The sequence below is a fragment of the Carya illinoinensis genome, chromosome 5, assembly GCF_018687715.1.
Source record: "Carya illinoinensis cultivar Pawnee chromosome 5, C.illinoinensisPawnee_v1, whole genome shotgun sequence".
In the NCBI taxonomy this organism is placed as follows: Eukaryota; Viridiplantae; Streptophyta; class Magnoliopsida; order Fagales; family Juglandaceae; genus Carya; species Carya illinoinensis.
This window is the reverse complement of record NC_056756.1, coordinates 41,649,543-41,657,584: the sequence shown is the minus strand read 5'-3', so window position 1 is coordinate 41,657,584 and position 8,042 is coordinate 41,649,543.

The window sequence follows — 8,042 nt, the reverse complement described above, 5'->3', positions numbered from 1 at the left end:
AACCTCCGAAAACCCCAACATTTACAGTCCATATTACATCAAAAGATAGCAAACTATATGATGAACTCATGTAAGCAAACGAAAACACTTATATAAAAACTAAAATGAGGTCAAATTTAAGGAGAATACCTAATTTGGAGAGATAAAGCGGAAAATCCACCAAACGGTAAAAACTCTTCACCAAACGGTAAAAACAACCTCTTAATCCGAAAATATAAGATATTGATAGGAGTTAGTAATATTTGAGGGCTAGATTGAAGAATAATGGCGTTGGTTGGAAGAAAATGAGCGTGGGAGTGATATTGAGTCGACTGGAACGAGTGCGAGATTGTGAAGTTCTGTCGTGTAAATGTAGAACATTTACATTCGAACGGTTGTTTAATGAACGTTCGAACGTCAAATCGATTAGCGGAAAAAATTTTCCCCCCCTTATTTAACGTTCGAACGTGAAAATACACGTTCGAACGTTTTATTATACATTTGAACGGTTATATTAAACCGTTCAAACGTCAAATTTCCCCGGTAATTTAACGTTCGAACGTTAAAATATCCGTTCGAACATATTTAATGAACGTTTGAACGCCATTATTAAACCGTTCATACGTTTAAGTTATATTGTTGCTTATTGTATTTTTTTTGCACTATACCTTTAAATATAATAACTTCTAAATATACTATAGTTTAGAGACATAGTAATATAACTATATAATATATAATCAAACAAATATTATATAGTTTAGTAACATATATAGTATAAAATATCATATTACATCTAATATTATAGTCAAGTACATATATTAACCTATTATATATAACATATATATGGTACCATAGCATAGAGTTATATGCATCACATGCATATATATATAATGTTTAGTACTATTATATTATTATTATATTATTTAATAAATGGATATATATATTAATATATATAGTGTCATCTATACTAGTATATATATGTGATACTAGTTAATATCACATATAATATATATGTTATATAAATACATGAACATAGTTTCATGTATATAGTAGTCTATATTATATTAATTATACTATATAATATAACTTATACTATATACTATATAATATTCAATAGTATAATATATTTTAATTAAATATAATATAATATATACTCTATATATAAAAAATTATATATATAATACATAGTGTTTAATAATATATAAGTGCATTAAATATATTTAACAGTTAAAATATATTATAATTGAATTAATTATTATATTTAATATAATTAATACCGAATATTGCATTTAAATATTATTTATTATCATGAAAAACCGATTAATTAGGGAAGTGATTAATATTCAGTTAATACGTTCGAACGGTAGTAACTTACCGTTCGAACGTCACTGCATATATAAGCCCTCGACGTCACTTTCACCGATGTTTACGTCTCCATTTCCTCCGTTCTAAGCCTCCAAACCGTCGATCTCTGCCGTTGAACGCCGTCTTCGCTGCAGTCAACAGTGCCCACTCAAAGCCTCTACCTCTAACTACCGGTATTTTTCATTGTTAAAGCATTTTACCGTTTAGATTTAGGTTTTTGATAGATTAATTGTTTAACTTAGGGTAAACCGATTTATACATCAAAATAATCGGTAGATTTGCATAAAACCATGTTAGGAACGTTTATTTAGGTTTCTATTGCATTTATTTTGGTGTAAAATCCAAGGAATCGAAGGATTCCATGGATTTCAATGGCCGAGTCGACTCGGCCTAGAATCCCGATCGACACGAAGATCGTTCGAACGCTATGCTTAGAATTCGAACGATATAACATAACGGTCGAACGGTTTGTCTGTAACCGTTCAACCGTTACAGTAATACGTTCGAACGTATTACTACTGTCGAACGGTTTGTCTGTAACCGTTCGACTGTTACAGTAATCGTTCGAACGGTTTTTAATTTTATATTTATATTTTTAATATTGATATTGAGAAATATATTTATTGTTGATAATGTTGTTCAGAATATCAAATATTATTAAATTGTTGTTTGTTTCAAACTACTGTAAATAGTTATTTATTGTATTTTTCTTGTTAATGTTATATATCTAGTTTGTAATTATAAATTTCAGGTTGATTATAATGTCTACTTCTAGACCGGCACGTAAGCGACGCAATCTTGGTAAGAGTAGTAGTGGTCCAGTTCGGGAGAGGACAGTTTCACTGGAGCGACCAGTGAAGATTTCTGATTTCCAGAGTCTTCTCTGGGAGGGTCATTTATTGCCCTCAATATTCAGTGATCGTGGTTGGGGACCTATCTTGGATGAACGGGAGGAAGCATGGGAGCCAGTCTCCTACATTGACATTGTTGCTGAGTTCTATAGAGAACTCGGCAGTGCCAGCGCAGATGATTCTGGGGCCTATAGTATCACTGTCCGAGGAGTACCCGTTGTATTTTCACGAGATGGACTTGCTGAGCATCTCGATATTCCTAGGCTGCCAGATGCATATCCGAATGTGGTGCCTAGAGAGTCTGATCCTTTAGTTGAGGCGGAGACAGCTGAGGAGGAGGCATCAGTTTATACTGATGAGGTCGATACCCTTGCTGATCATGAGGTGAGGGATTTGGTTGTCGGTCCAGATGCTCCACCGTATGACGGACAAAGAGCATCAAACAGGCAGATTTATCTTCTTTCTTTAAGATATTAAATTTGATAATTGCCAATAACATTGACCCTCGGCAGCACAAGACAGAAGTTGGCATTGATCGAACGAAATTTATGATACGGGTCGCTCGTGGCATTCCTATCGACTTGGTGGGGTATATATTCGATAGGATTCGATCAGAATCTCGGTACATTTCGATGGATATACTACCATTCGGAGTCCTGATCACCCGATATCTACTATGTGCTGGTGTTGTGCCAGATGTTGCTGAGCGTAAACGGGAGCCGATGGGACCGATAAACAGCACCACCCTCTCACGCAGCACGGGACACTCGAGACTGCGTTTTCGTGCACATGTTCTAGAACCTGTTGATCCTCACAGAGATGCACAGCCGGGAGATCATGGAGTCTCAGCTGCAGCTGCAGAGACATCTACACGGGCCGAGGCATCAGTCCACAGTGTTACTCGTGAGGAGATGGCTGACATAGTGCGTGCAGCGATCAGCGAGCAGACATCAGCAGTGATCGATGCAGTGCGTATGGAGATCCATTCTACTGTGTCTGAGCTTCGTACAGAGTTTGCTGCCATGTCTGCGACTCAAGTCACCATCAGTACTCGACTGACACAAATAGAGGAACGTATAGCTGCAGTCGAGGAAGTGTGCAAAGACTTGATGTCTTAATTACTTTATGATATATTTTATTTATTTATTTCCTGTTTTTTGTATGGTCAATATTTTGTGTTTTGTAAATTCAGTACTTAAGTATGAAATAGTATTGTTTTATATTTTCTAAACTAATTCTTAATTTAGATTATTCATATTATTTAATTAACCAATTTTTTATAATTACTAGTTAATCTAAATATAATTTGGCAAAAAACTTAAAAAATTAAAACCCTGTCACCGTTCGACCGATTCAAATAACGTTTGAACGGTGAGTATGCATCATTCGAACGGTTATTGTTTACCGTTCAAACGGTTTATCAATTTCCCTCCAAAATAATTTTGCCTATCGCGCCAATATTACGTTCAAACGGTAAAAATTAAACGTTCGAAGGGTTAATCATTAACGGTCGAACGGTTAACTTATTTGGGACAAAAAATTTCGTCCCTAAGAATACCGTTCGAACGCGTTCGAATGGTCTGGCATAACCGTCGTCATTTTGGAACGAAATTCAAATTTCATTCCAAATTCTCACTTTTTGAGATGATTTTCAATTCGTCCCAAAGTAATTTCATCCCAAAAAATGTTTTTTGTTGTAGTGCCCACTAGGCAAATGTCCAAAGGACGTTCTCTTTACTAGTATACATATATATATAGATATATATCTTCAAATATATAATTTACTCAACCTAACTTTCTTACTTATCTAACATTTGCATTTCTAAATTGACTAACTAATTAAACTGTATTGTTTGTTTTATATTTTGTTTGTGAATTTTTAGTTCATATTGACATGCATGCAGTACGCTTCTCATGTAGCAAAATATTAGGTTTATTACTAAACTAGACTCAATAATTTAACTAATTTACGATTTTTTTTTTCTTTCAGATTTTCATGTTTTGCACAATATTAACTTATATCTGATCTTGATTTTAAACGTTCTCGTTTAATTTCCCTTTTCATCTCTGGCTATAACTGGAGAAATGTCATGTAGCATAAATGCAACATGTTCTGGTCAAGTACAAGTCAACACATTTCTTCTATAATATAATTACATGATCTATTGGTAATATGAACCCTTACTACAGAAAAGACAAGCCAAGCGTCCGGCAAGACACTAACAAGATCTAACACATGAAAAAACGGGACAGCTAAAGATATAAACAAGTAATTGGCTTCATCAATTGGCACAAATATGTGTGTGTGCACGCACACGCTTAGGGGACAAACTCATCATCTGCCGTCATCCAATGGTTTCAAGAATGGCCTGGTTTGTTTAGTGAAATTCTCTCATCTCATTTAATTTAATTTAATTATTACATTTTTTTTAAACTTCGAAGTAAAATACAATAAACAATTTAACTTTTTCAAATCTCAAAATAAAAATAATATTAAAAAATTATAGTCTAACAATATTTTATTCAACATTCATCTCAGCTCAACTTAATTCGGCATACTTCCAAACCGAATAGTACGTGTGCTGGTAGAAGAAGAACCACACTCAGACATAATGTTGAAAGAGTCTGCAGGTGCATTGAGTGAGGTTGCATTTGGGTGTAAAGAATATCTAAGATCATCTCAAATGTTTTTATATATATCTGAATACCCCCATTCCAAACACAACTTATTTATCTCAATTGATGGGACCCACATTGGGGAAATAAATTAGGAGAGCAGCACTTTGAAAAAAGGAAAAAAAAAAACTCAACGATAAATTGTAAATATTGTACCAATATTGTAGAATGAGAATGAATATGCATTTAGTAGATCCACTACAAGAAATATTGGCATTTCCCGGAGGGAACATCATGGCAAAATGACGTTTTTTCGTGGGAAAAGCCTTTTGCACACAAATTTTTGGGAAAATGCTGTTATGAACTATGACTGATTACCCATAAAAATGATAGTGGGAAAAGATTATATTCCATGAATCGATCTTGTGGAGAATAATGTTAACATTTAATATAAAATACTTTTCCTCAAAACAACACATTCATAGGAAATGTAAAATTTCCATGAGGGAAGTATGTTGGAAATGCGTTTTACATAAACCCAATTGTGGCCATGAATCCCACTAAATGCATCGTGGCAAATAATCTTTTCCCATTGAGGATTCATGTCACAATAGTGTTTTGGCAAATTTGGAATCATATTTTTACCCACTAGCTAGTTCCTGGGGCAAAAACAAGTTATCCCCACTAATCTGGGACTGTAACCAATATTTTTTGGAAATATGCATTTGCCTCAATTTTTTCCCATTAAGGAGTGAATAAATTGGTTGATACCTATTTGAAATAATATTGAAAGCAAAAGCACTCAAAAATATACTCACAACCATATCACATAATTACCAAACATTCATATATAGTTAATTCAATATAATATTGTTCCACTATTCAGAGAATGAAATAGAAATACATCAATGTTTACTGTGTGGGAATTGTTTGGGAGGATCAACATGATTGTTACAACTATTGTATAGCCCATAAAGCAACTATATTTCTACATATAGTAGGATGAACTTTACTCCTGCTCCATTGCCTTCATCCGCATGAGAGAACTCATTTTCATCTTACTAAGTGATGGCATTCCAGCTGTACCATTAATGCAGCCTCTATATTAGGAAAATTTTCCCTCTGTATATGTAGCCTCTATTAATCCGCATGGGATGCTAGCAATACACAATGGAATTTTTTTTTTTCTTTAAAAGTCAGGATCCCATGTACATGAGGGATCCATATGTTGCAGATGGAGACAAAATAGTAAACGGTGAACCATGCACGGTTTGCTTCTTTGGCTCATTAGGCACCGTTCGGTGCTTTTGTATTGTTAGGCACCTCCCCAAGAATCATGCAGCGAATTGCTGTAACGTAGTGACCTGCTCTCCTTTAAATAGGAGAGCTTAAGGGTGCAGCAGTGTGTGCAGCAGAGAGTGCAGACAGAGTGCAGAATGGAATGAAGAGAGGAAGAGAGTGGGTGAGCAGAGAAAATTTTTCTGTAAAAATTATTTTTATAGTGAAATTACAGCATCTGTGGACGTAGGCAATTGCTGAACCACATTAAATTTCGTCCCTCCTTTATTTAGAATCGTCTCTGTGTCAGAACAGCTCCCAACAACTGGTATCAGAGCACTGGTTCAAGTTGTTCAAAATCAATTTTTGACAACTCCACGGTGTTCCTCGCGTCGAGACGAATCCGTTGCCACAAACGGAATCGAAAACGGAGGTTGGACGAGGCTACACACGCCCCTAGAAGATCGGTGCGTGCATCTGCTGCAACTCACGCGCCCCCACGCGCGCCAGAGGTTGAAGACGCGTGAAGGACAAGCCCCCACGCACCCCCACGTGCCCTACAGAGGTTCGGCGCGTGTGTCACACGCGCCTCACTCTCCCCCATGTGCCACAGTACTGTAGCGCGTGTATTACACGCGCCCACGCGTTGCCCACGCGCACTATGTAGCTCATGTATCTCACGCGCCAGACAGATAAGAACAGTCCATTTTTCAGATCTGTTTTTGGCTAGATCTAAGCCATTCGGAGTCCGATTTTGACGATCAAATAGTGCTTTCCAACTATTTGGATCATTCCGGACTCATCCGTACGGTCGAAATTTTGAGATTCAGCATCAGTACATTGGATCTGAACCATCCACGTGTTGCAGATCATTTTGGTTTAGATCACGCCAATTGGAGTTCCATCGGGACGATCAAATAGTGCTGACAAACTATTTGGATCATTCCGGACTCGTTTCCAGCTAATTCGAGTGTTTCGGATGCAACGGTGATCTTTGTTTGTTTGAATTTGAACTCATTTGTAAAGTTATGGTTGGAGAAGAAGCTAAAGGTGTTGGTATTGAGAAATTTGACGGTACAGACTTTGCCTATTGGAGAATGCAGATAGAGGATTATCTCTATGGAAAGAAACTACATCTTCCACTCCTAGGAAGAAAGCCAGATGATATGAGCAATGAAGATTGGAGTTTCCTTGATAGACAAGTATTGGGAGTCATTCGACTAACACTGTCAAGATCAGTTGCACACAATGTGGGAAAGGAGAAGACCACGGTGGATTTGATGAAAGCTCTATCGGACATGTACGAGCAGCCATCAGCCAATAACAAAGTGCATTTGATGTACAAGCTATTCTACTTGAGAATGGCAGAAGGAACTCCAGTTATTCAGCATCTGAATGAGTTCAACACCATCATCAATCAATTAGCTTCAGTGAGGATTGAATTTGATGATGAAGTACGTGCACTGATTGCTCTAGCTCAATTGCCAAAGAGCTGGGAGGCCATGAGAACAGCTGTTAGCAATTCTTATGGCAAAACAAAGATGAAGTATCAAGATATCCGGGACCATATTCTTAGCGAGGAAGTTCGCAGAAGAGATACAGGAGAAGCATCAACTTCCAGTTCTGCCTTAAACCTCGAGACGAGAGGTAGAGGAGCTAATAGAAGTTCAAATCGGGGCAGATCGAAGTCCCAAAGAGGCAGAAGTAAATCTAGGTCCAGAAAACAAGTACAGTGCTGGAATTGTGGCAAGATTGGCCACTTCAAAAATAATTACAAGGAAGCAAAGAAGAAGAATGAGCATGACTCTGTTAATGCCACAACAGAAGATCTCCAAGATGCCTTACTCCTTTCAGTCGACAACCAAATTGAATCTTGGGTGTTAGATTCAAGAGCCTCGTTCCACACTACAGCACACCGAGAAATCATGCAAAACTATGTCACTGGTGATTTCG